Below are 12,385 nucleotides of genomic sequence, written 5' to 3' on the forward strand. Positions count from 1 at the left end.
GTAACTTCTGTGAGTGTAATGTTTACTGTTCATTTTTATAGTTTTTATTTCACTTTTGTACACTGACTACTTCAAATCAAAATCAAATCAAATGTATTTATAAAGCCCTTCTTACATCAGCTGCTGTACAGAAACCCAGCCTAAAACCCCAAACAGCAAGCAATGCAGGTGTAGAAGCATGGTGGCTAGGAAAAAGTCCCTAGAAAGGCCAAAATCTAGGAAGAACCAGGCTATGAGGGGTGGCCAGTCCTCTTCTGGCTGTGCCGGGTGGAGATTATAACAGAACATGGCCAAGATGTTCAAATGTTCATAGATGACCAGCAGGGTCAAATAATAATAAACTGGAGCAGCAGCAGGGCCATGTGGACTGGGGACAGCAAGGAGTCATCAGGCCAGGTAGTCCTGAGGCATGGTTCTAGGGCCATGTGGACTGGGGACAGCAAGGAGTCATCAGGCCAGGTAGTCCTAAGGCATGGTTCTAGGGCCAGGTGGACAGCAAGGCGTCATCAGGCCAGGTAGTCCTGAGGCATGGTTCTAGGGCCATGTGGACTGGGGACAGCAAGGAGTCATCAGGCCAGGTAGTCCTGAGGCATGGTTCTAGGGCCATGTGGACTGGGGACAGCAAGGAGTCATCAGGCCAGGTAGTCCTGAGGCATGGTTCTAGGGCCAGGTGGACTGGGGACAGCAATGAGTCATCAGGCCAGGTAGTCCTGAGGCATGGTTCTAGGGCCAGGTGGACTGGGGACAGCAAGGAGTCATCAGGCCAGGTAGTCCTGAGGCATGGTTCTAGGGCCATGTGGACTGGGGACAGCAAGGAGTCATCAGGCCAGGTAGTCCTGAGGCATGGTTCTAGGGCCAGGTGGCCTGGGGACAGCAAGGAGTCATCAGGCCAGGTAGTCCTGAGGCATGGTTCTAGGGCCAGGTGGACTGGGGACAGCAAGGCGTCATCAGGCCAGGTAGTCCTGAGGCATGGTTCTAGGGCCAGGTGGACTGGGGACAGCAAGGCCAGGTCATCAGGCCAGGTAGTCCTGAGGCATGGTTCTAGGGCCAGGTGGACTGGGGACAGCCTGAAGGGCCAGGTGGACTGGGGACAGTCATCAGGCCAGGTAGTCCTGAGGCATGGTTCTAGGGCCAGGTGGACTGGGGACAGCAAGGAGTCATCAGGCCAGGTAATCCTGAGGCATGGTTCTAGGGCCAGGTGGACTGGGGACAGCAAGGAGTCATCAGGCCAGGTAATCATGAGGCATGGTTCTAGGGCCAGGTGGACTGGGGACAGCAAGGAGTCATCAGGCCAGGTAGTCCTGAGGCATGGTTCTAGGGCCAGGTGGACTGGGGACAGCAAGGAGTCATCAGGCCAGGTAATCATGAGGCATGGTTCTAGGGCCAGGTGGACTGGGGACAGCAAGGAGTCATCAGGCCAGGTAGTCCTGAGGCATGGTTCTAGGGCCAGGTGGACTGGGGACAGCAAGGAGTCATCAGGCCAGGTAGTCCTGAGGCACTAGGGCCAACTGGAGTCATCAGGCCCAGGTAATCATGAGGCATGGTTCTGAGGCATGGTTCTAGGGCCAGGTGGACTGGGGACAGCAAGGAGTCATCAGGCCAGGTAATCCTGAGGCATGGTTCTAGGGCCAGGTGGACTGGGGACAGCAAGGAGTCATCAGGCCAGGTAGTCCTGAGGCATGGTTCTAGGGCCAGGTGGACTGGGGACAGCAAGGAGTCATCAGGCCAGGTAATCATGAGGCATGGTTCTAGGGCCAGGTGGACTGGGGACAGCAAGGCGTCATCAGGCCAGGTAATCCTGAGGCATGGTTCTAGGGCCAGGTGGACTGGGGACAACAAGGAGTCATCAGGCCAGGTAGTCCTGAGGCATGGTTCTAGGGCCAGGTGGACTGGGGACAGCAAGGAGTCATCAGGCCAGGTAATCATGAGGCATGGTTCTAGGGCCAGGTGGACTGGGGACAGCAAGGCGTCATCAGGCCAGGTAATCATGAGGCATGGTTCTAGGGCCAGGTGGACTGGGGACAGCAAGGCGTCATCAGGCCAGGTAGTCCTGAGGCATGGTTCTAGGGCCAGGTGGACTGGGGACAGCAAGGAGTCATCAGGCCAGGTAATCATGAGGCATGGTTCTAGGGCCAGGTGGACTGGGGACAGCAAGGAGTCATCAGGCCAGGTAATCATGAGGCATGGTTCTAGGGCCAGGTGGACTGGGGACAGCAAGGCGTCATCAGGCCAGGTAATCCTGAGGCATGGTTCTAGGGCCAGGTGGACTGGGGACAACAAGGAGTCATCAGGCCAGGTAGTCCTGAGGCATGGTTCTAGGGCCAGGTGGACTGGGGACAGCAAGGAGTCATCAGGCCAGGTAATCATGAGGCATGGTTCTAGGGCCAGGTGGACTGGGGACAGCAAGGCGTCATCAGGCCAGGTAATCCTGAGGCATGGTTCTAGGGCCAGGTGGACTGGGGACAGCAAGGAGTCATCAGGCCAGGTAATCATGAGGCATGGTTCTAGGGCCAGGTGGACTGGGGACAGCAAGGCGTCATCAGGCCAGGTAATCCTGAGGCATGGTTCTAGGGCCAGGTGGACTGGGGACAACAAGGAGTCATCAGGCCAGGTAGTCCTGAGGCATGGTTCTAGGGCCAGGTGGACTGGGGACAGCAAGGAGTCATCAGGCCAGGTAATCATGGCCAGGTAGGAGGCATGGTTCTAGGGCCAGGTGGACTGGGGACAGCAAGGCGTCATCAGGCCAGGTAATCCTGAGGCATGGTTCTAGGGCCAGGTGGACTGGGGACAGCAAGGAGTCATCAGGCCAGGTAGTCCTGAGGCATGGTTCTAGGGCCAGGTGGACTGGGGACAGCAAGGAGTCATCAGGCCAGGTAATCATGAGGCATGGTTCTAGGGCCAGGTGGACTGGGGACAGCAAGGAGTCATCAGGCCAGGTAATCATGAGGCATGGTTCTAGGGCCAGGTGGACTGGGGACAGCAAGGCGTCATCAGGCCAGGTAGTCCTGAGGCATGGTTCTAGGGCCAGGTGGACTGGGGACAGCAAGGCGTCATCAGGCCAGGTAGTCCTGAGGCATGGTTCTAGGGCCAGGTGGACTGGGGACAGCAAGGAGTCATCAGGCCAGGTAATCATGAGGCATGGTTCTAGGGCCAGGTGGACTGGGGACAGCAAGGAGTCATCAGGCCAGGTAATCATGAGGCATGGTTCTAGGGCCAGGTGGACTGGGGACAGCAAGGCGTCATCAGGCCAGGTAATCCTGAGGCATGGTTCTAGGGCCAGGTGGACTGGGGACAGCAAGGAGTCATCAGGCCAGGTAGTCCTGAGGCATGGTTCTAGGGCCAGGTGGACTGGGGACAGCAAGGAGTCATCAGGCCAGGTAATCATGAGGCATGGTTCTAGGGCCAGGTGGACTGGGGACAGCAAGGCGTCATCAGGCCAGGTAATCATGAGGCATGGTTCTAGGGCCAGGTGGACTGGGGACAGCAAGGAGTCATCAGGCCAGGTAATCCTGAGGCATGGTTCTAGGGCCAGGTGGACTGGGGACAGCAAGGAGTCATCAGGCCAGGTAATCATGAGGCATGGTTCTAGGGCCAGGTGGACTGGGGACAGCAAGGCGTCATCAGGCCAGGTAGTCCTGAGGCATGGTTCTAGGGCCAGGTGGACTGGGGATAGCAAGGAGTCATCAGGCCAGGTAGTCCTGAGGCATGGTTCTAGGGCCAGGTGGACTGGGGACAGCAAGGAGTCATCAGGCCAGGTAATCATGAGGCATGGTTCTAGGGCCAGGTGGACTGGGGACAGCAAGGAGTCATCAGGCCAGGTAATCATGAGGCATGGTTCTAGGGCCAGGTGGACTGGGGAGGTCCTCCGAGAGAGAGAGGCCAGAAAGAAACATGCTTTGGCAATGTTAACATATGTTTCCAGGTAGCAAATATCAGCCAGGTAGTCCTGAGGCATGGTTCTAAATTGAATGGTTAATTGAGACAGAGAGAAAGAGAGAAAGAGAGAAAGAGAGAGAGGTAGAGAGAGAGAGAATGTTAACATACAGAAATATAGCCCCTTAGAGAGAGAGAGAGAGAGAGAGAGAGAGAGAGAGAGAGAGAGAGAGAGAGAGAGAGAGAGAGAGAGAGAGAGAGAGAGAGAGAGAGAGAGAGAGAGAGAGAGAGAGAGAGAGAGAGAGAGAGAGAGAGAACGAGGTGGGAAAACATATCCTTCAATGGTCCTGAATGTGCAGTATCTGGGCGGTGTCATCAAAGATGCCGCTGTCTAAACCACATAAATGCTAGTCTGTTATTGAGGACTCGTCACTGTTATTAAGTCATCAACAGCATAACAACTGAATTAGTCAGAAGCCTTGCAGTAAGGCCAGCTACTTGAGATCTGAGAGCAATAACATTTTCACGCATCTCCAGTATTTCCTTGTGAATATTTTGATGGAAATCATAAAGTTCTGCCTGTACATTTCATATGATGATATGCCCAAATGGTCCAGGGGGGCAGAGAAAGTTCTCAGTTGACGTTACACCAAAGAATGTAGTCGTTTCGCATAGACTTAACATTACTGGGAGCAGACATGACCCCTCCTCCATACTCAACCATCACGCAGAACTATATCTTCTAGTGCTTTTCACAGACAAATGGCACACTTATTACCTATATAGTACGCTACTTTTGACCTTGGCTCATAGGTTTCTGGTCATCACTTTAGCACTACATAGGGAGTAGGGTGCCATTTGGGACGTTCATCTCGTCATCTGCTCCCTGGCTTTATCAAAGAGCTTTATTGGGTCTCTAAAGTCCTGTGGCTCAGTGTGTCTGGTCCCGTTGATGGGCCTACTTAATGTTATGGATCTACCAGCTGTGTGTGTGTGTGTGTGTGTGTGTGTGTGTGTGTGTGTGTGTGTGTGTGTGTGTGTGTGTGTGTGTGTGTGTGTGTGTGTGTGTGTGTGTGTGTGTGTGTGTGTGTGTGTGTGTGTGTGTGTGTGTGTGTGTGTGTGTGTGCGCGTGCGTGCGTGCATGTGTGCATGTGTGTGTGGAGGCTATCTGACTATCTAGAAAACATTAAATAAGGTTGGGGTGGAATGGTGCTTGTTATTTTGGTAATGACCCCCCATGGCCTCTGTATCCCGTCCACCTCTCTAGACTCTCGCTTCCACCAAGATCATTTATTACTTTAGAGACACACGATGCCCAAGTTATATTCACGTCTCTAGACCGGCAATAAGGCTTGCCAACGAGGGCCACACAGTTAGTCTGACTCCCCCAAATCCCTTGTCTACGTACCCTAACCCCCCCCCCCCCTTCCCTCCTCTTTCTCTCTCTAGAGGTTTGTCTCCATCACTATGGGGTCGGCATTTTCCAAATCTAAAGACTCATCAAAACATCTCACCAACTCCTACTTTCCCAGTAAAACACAATGTTTCTTCAAGGAACACATAGTCTATACAGCCTACATTCTGTGTGAATCTGAATTCACTGAGAGGGTACTGAGAAACTGTCATTCATTCGTCCTTGTTCTCTCTCACATCCTATAATTGGTTGTTATAGTTCTCTAGAGGGCGATTTAGGAGGGACTAAACTTAACCATACCACCCAAGGTAGTCTTATCACCTTGACCCTTACGCCGTCCTTATATGTCAAACCTGCGTCACATGCCCCACACATCAGGAGGGACCGGACCTCGCTACGCCTCAATTCCTGCTCACTGTAGCGTTTTACCATCCTCTCTACTGGGTTTATTTGTCTACCAACTAAAACCGGATTATCTTCAGCCCCTAGACTACACTAGAAGATGCTGGGACTGTTTGTGTATTTGGGTCTTGGTCCTCTTGAGGAGAATGTTTTCACTAGATGGCTCTGAGAGTTGAGCAGTCGGGGATATTCATCATTTGATATCAGAGAACATTTACAAAAATAGCTCCAGAAAACCATGTGATTGGCTCAAAGCAGGTCTGGTTCTATCCACTGTAGAACAGACAAGAGTCCATTGAAACACTGTGGAGAGAAACAATGATGACAATAAGCAGTAGTTTATTTTCTCCGTTTTCCCCTGGACTTATACTGATGAGGGATATTGCCTTTTTGATCCGCCGGTGTGTCACTGCGTAAAATAGAGACAGCCAAGGTGTGACCACATCGATACTTAATGCTTGGCTCATTTTTAGAACGTTTATGCCATTTCAAAGGAGCCGTTTCTGTACGTGAGTTTGCAGAAACGTAGTTTGAGAGCAAAAGGAGAAATGTGCGAAATCTTGGCAAACACACTGAGTGACCCGTCCTCCCTCCAGACTGATGAGAATTTGTGCACAGCGTCTTTTCAAACCAACGTATCTAAAGTAGAGGCTTTCTGGCCTAAAGACTAAAACCACTATGTACTGAGTGCCAAGATACAGCACATGTTGAGGATTGTTTTGACACAACTAAACGGCTGCTCTATTTAAGTTGTCAGAATTTATCTCTGGGGAGGGGTATTACTTAAATATGTTTGCTTGTATGTTTGGCGGGACGATTGGATGACTAAACTGATCTATTCCACCCATACGGTAAATCCATACAGTATATCTATACAGTATATCCATACAGTATATCCATACAGTATATCCATACAGTATATCTATACAGTATATCCATACAGTATATCTATACAGTATATCCATACAGTATATCCATACAGTATATCTATACAGTATATCCATACAGTATATCTATACAGTATATCCATACGGTAAATCCATACAGTATATCTATACAGTATATCCATACAGTATATCCATACAGTATATCCATACAGTATATCTATACAGTATATCCATACAGTATATCTATACAGTATATCCATACAGTATATCCATACAGTATATCTATACAGTATATCCATACAGTATATCCATACAGTATATCTATACAGTATATCTATACAGTATATCCATACAGTATATCCATACAGTCCATACAGTATATCTATACAGTATATCCATACAGTATATCTATACAGTATATCCATACAGTATATCCATACAGTATATCTATACAGTATATCCATACAGTATATCCATACAGTATATCTATACAGTATATCCATACGGTAAATCCATACAGTATATCTATACAGTATATCCATACAGTATATCCATACAGTATATCCATACAGTATATCTATACAGTATATCCATACAGTATGTTGCACCTGTAAAACCAAGACATTGCCTTCTTTTTCACTGTAGACTCTTTTATAACCACTAGTGTTGTTTAGAGATCTCAAGCACCTCTTTGGTGCCAAGAATAAGTTCACATTCTGGGGTTTTCATTCAATTAAAAGTACTGGTCTGAGTTAGAAAGAAACGTAATCTCTGTAAAGTCAGCCAGATATGTCCAAGCTATTTCTGGTTGTGGGCTTTTCCAGTAAAACACTAATGGGAATTAACGGGAATTGTCAGAAGGCTGTTTTCTGGTTTGAGTCAAAGCCTCTGGCTCGGATCTGAAGAAGCGGGACTAAACGTATCACCTCTATCGGGTTATAAATTCCGTGTCCTCTCTGGTTCGTTGTTAGATGCTTGAATCCAAAGAAACGTCTTGTAATGTAGCTGAGAGGGATGTAAATGTAGGAAGACATAGGAAGCCCACCTGGCCAGCCCACCTGACTTAACTTAAGCTGTGATTGGACCCTATCACGTCCTATCATCCATTCTCTGGAACCCCTGACTCCTCTGTGACCCTGCCTAGAGAGACCACATCCCTGTAGACATCAGACATCCGACTAAAACACTGAAATGTGCAGACAGGACCACCCAGTTTGCTGTCAGCTCTCATGGGGTTGGGCTGAGCAGAGGGTCTTAGCTGTCCGGAGGGATCAGTCTTCTCATTTCAGAACTCTGGGAGGATTCACGGCCCGGGTCAACGTCGAGGAAGAAAAATGCCTCCTTCAGGACAAAATAGTTCACAGTTCCTGACACCACCACCTCGTATCCCGCAAGCCCCCCCTCTTTTATTAAATGGTCCGTCCCACGTAAGCTTAAAGAGATTCCACGGCATTCTGGAACCTTCTGTGATCCATCATGATTAGGGGGGTAGGATTAGAATGTTTCTCTATCCTTGGGGTTTGAAAGAGGGGTCAGTGTCATCTCACAACGCTATAGGAAACAGGTTGATCAGTAGCATTTTTTTGCAGAAAGAAAGAAAAGAAAACCATGCCTGTAGACAGGAGAAAAGAGGGAGAGAAAAGAGGGAGAGAAAAGAGGGAGAGAAAAGAGGGAGAGAAAAGAGGGAGAGAAAAGAGGGAGAGAAAAGAGGGAGAGAAAAGAGGGAGAGAAAAGAGGGAGAGAAAAGAGGGAGAGGGTGAAAGAGAAACTCGTTATCATCCTTCACAGTTTATTTGCTCTCTGAGAGAGAACGAGAAAGGGAGAATAGAAGAAAAACAATATCATCAATCTCCCGTAATTTGCGATCGGGGGAGTTTTATACAATACACCACTATTGATTCTTATTTAGTCCTTTCGTTCCTGAGATCAATGAAATGACAAAGACATTATCGCTTTGTTTCCTGTCAGACCTCTTACTCAGAATCCAGCATACATCATTAACTCAGTATTACCCAGAATCCCCTGCTACTTCCTTTACCAGACAGACAAAACCAGACTCATGCATTGGACGCAATTACACACCAAATCATTCCAAACAAGACCATTCGAGGATATAGGCCCTCGGACATTACATCTCTGTGAACTCAGATGAATCAGAGTTCAGACTCCCTTTTAAAGACAGTAATAACAGAATAATAGTCTCCCTTGGGGCTGTATCAACAAGATAAAACTACTGTCTAGATTCTCAACCTCCTATCGTTGTTTACTGATATGAGAGAGTTTGCTACATTAATATCTGTTCTGTTCTGTCGTGTCCTCTTGTCCATGTTTCAACACATCTGGACAGCTGCCAGGTGACAGAGGAAGTTAACTTGTTGTTGTTCTTTGATCAAGTGCTTGTTGTTTGTTGTTGAGACCCCTCCAGTGTGACTCCCTGGTCAACCCATTATGAGAGCAATAAATGAGCTATAATGTGGAGAACAGGCCATAATGATTAAGAATGACTGATATGACCATCCCAGAACGGGTTAGGGCATAGCCCAGCTGTACGGTGTGCTTTTCAATCATTTGATTATTTTCACCTTCTTGCTCAGTATAAATTCCCTACTGTGTGTCTGTCACCTCAGAACTCGTGCCAAAGGGATTTACAGTAAGGAACACAAACCCGCTCTGCGTTGCTGTAACACCTTGTTGACTACTGTAAATGTTTCAATATTATATAGAGGAGGGGTGGCAGTGTGTGTGCGTGTGCGTGTGCGTGTGTATGCGTGTGTGTGTGCGTGTGTGTGCGTGTGCGTGCGTGTGCGTGTGTGTGTGTGTGCATATGCGTGTGCGTGCGTGTGTGTCTCTCTTAGCGACAGAGAGGGATGTCAACCTTGTTGGGTTTAGAATCAGCATGTAATTCCTCATGTCCGTCCAGGAACAGGGCCTCACTGTGTGAAAACACAGCCAGAGGAAGAGGCCATGACACTCTCTGTATCCTGACAGGTATGGAACTGATGATGAGAGTGAAAGGGCCCCTCTCCGGTCTGCACACACACACACACACACACACACACACACACACACACACACACACACACACACACACACACACACACACACACACACACACACACACACACACACACACACACACACACACACACACACACACACACACACACACACACACACACACACACACACACACACACACAGTGCTTAACTAACCTTATGGGGACACACAGAATTCAGTCCTATTCAAAATCCTATTTTCCTTAACCCTTACCCTAACTTTAACCATAACCTTAACATCAAAACCTAACCTTAACCCTGACCTTAACCCTAACCCTAACCACAGCTCCTAACCCTAAACCTAATTCTAAACCTAAACCCCGTAGAAATAGCATTTGCCCTTGTAGGGACTAACAACCTTAGTTGGTAAAGTTTTTGTTTGTTTACAATTCTTGTTAAGACTTCTAGTCCCCACAGGTATAATTAAACACGTCTACACACACACACACACACACACACACACACACACACACACACACACACACACACACACACACACACACACACACACACACACACACACACACACACACACACACACACACACACACACACACACACACACACACACACACACACACACACACACACAGACACACACAACGCTTTGTTTTCCACCCTACCTGTTTCCTATTAGCTCCTAGTCAATGGGTCTGGCATTAAGTTGTTCAGAGATCTACAGTAAAGACCTCCAAATCACACCGGATTACCCATGATCCTCGGGACTCAATCACTTTGTTGTCCAACCTCGTTATGTTCTCCGTCTCAGGTGATTTGAGTTGAATTGTGTGTGTGTGTGTGTGTGTGTGTGTGTGTGTGTGTGTGTGTGTGTGTGTGTGTGTGTGTGTGTGTGTGTGTGTGTGTGTGTGTGTGTGTGTGTGTGTGTGTGTGTGTGTGTGTGTGTGTGTGCATGCTGAACTGCCCTGATTCTCTTGTGGTTGCTATTTGATTTGAAGCTGGGGAACTTGATAGAGCATCTAAAGAATCTCTCTTTCATTTGATTGTGTCGTTGTGCTCTTTTATCAGCCCAGTGTAATGACCCTGGCATTGGTTTGTGGTATAGTCAGGGATACTTAGCCAGGTTTCTACAATTAATTCAGAGGGTTTGTTGGACATTACAGCTGTTTTCAATCCTCTGTGAACTAGTCCCAGTGCTTGTTATTCACACTACACAATACATGTTCAAGTACAGTTTGTGAGTCTCCTTGGACCAGGCAAGGCCTTCAGCTGGTGTGTGTGTGTGTGTGTGTGGGGAGGGGGGGGTCATATCACATAAATCCACTAATCATTTCTGAATGTGCCCAAGACCCCAAAACGTAACTCGTGACCCTTTAAACGGTTTGGTCCTTGTCTAAACTCCAAGCCACCAGCTCTTGTTCTTGTCCATTATGTATTAACATCAACATCCAGCCAAAACAGAAAGCCTATGCCCACATCCCAAATAGCACCCTAATCCCTATATAATGGGCTACATTTGACCAGGACCCATAGGGCTCAGGTCGTAAGTGGTGTAGGGATTAGGGTTCCATTTGGAGCATATAACATGACGTTAATCTGCTCTACATGGTTCTACTTGATTAAAGTAGACAGGTTTATGTATTGGTGCTAAATCCCCTCGGTGCAATGGACGGGTAACGAACCAGGACTAATGAATATTCAATTACACACACACACACACACACACACACACACACACACGCGCAGGCACACACACACACACACACACACACACACACACACACACACACACACACACACACACACACACACACACACACACACACACACACACACACACACACACACACACACACACACACACACACACACACACACACACACACACACACACACACACACACACACACACACACACACACACACACACAGAACACTACATGAAGCGGAGGTGTTAAACTCAGACATGGTTGTTAATGGCCCTCTGGCTCGTTCCTTTACGTCAAAACCTTTCTGTTTCTTTCTGTTTCTCCACCAAGCTTCAGTTTTAAAGGGGAAATGTCAAGTGATATGGTGCGTCCCAAACGGAACCCAAATTCCCTATTTAGTGCACTGCTTTTGACCTAGATGAGAATTAGGTGCTATTTGGGAAGCACACATAGTCTAGTTGAATTATTCAAAAGGCTGGCCACAGATATGTTGCAGTTCTGATGTAAGCTGAGGTTTAGGCTTAAAGGGCAAGTCCGCCACTTTCAACCTCATATTCATTCTCTCCAGCACCACATCAGTGTCTACATCATGTCAACACGGCACGTATCTATGATCTGTGGTCAAAATGTTCAGAAGACGGTTCCTGGAAAATGCATCTCTGTGACATCACAGTGTAGGATGGAAGGTAAGACAAGGACAATGAGTGTCTAACCAGATGGAAGGTAAGAGAAAAGACAATGAGTGTCTAACCAGATGGAAGGTAAGAGAAAAGACAATGAGTGTCTAACCAGATGGAGGGTAAGACAAAGACAATGAGTGTCTAACCAGATGGAAGGTAAGACAAGGACAATGAGTGTCTAACCAGATGGAGGGTAAGACAAGACAAAGACAATGAGTGTCTAAAAGACAATGAGTGTCAGATGGAGGGTAAGACAAAGACAATGAGTGTCTAACCAGATGGAGGGTAAGACAAAGACAATGAGTGTCTAACCAGATGGAGGGTAAGACAAAGACAATGAGTGTCTAACCAGATGGAGGGTAAGACAAAGACAATGAGTGTCTAACCAGATGGAAGGTAAGACAA

The sequence above is a fragment of the Oncorhynchus gorbuscha genome, linkage group LG26, assembly GCF_021184085.1.
Source record: "Oncorhynchus gorbuscha isolate QuinsamMale2020 ecotype Even-year linkage group LG26, OgorEven_v1.0, whole genome shotgun sequence".
Taxonomy (NCBI): domain Eukaryota; kingdom Metazoa; phylum Chordata; class Actinopteri; order Salmoniformes; family Salmonidae; genus Oncorhynchus; species Oncorhynchus gorbuscha.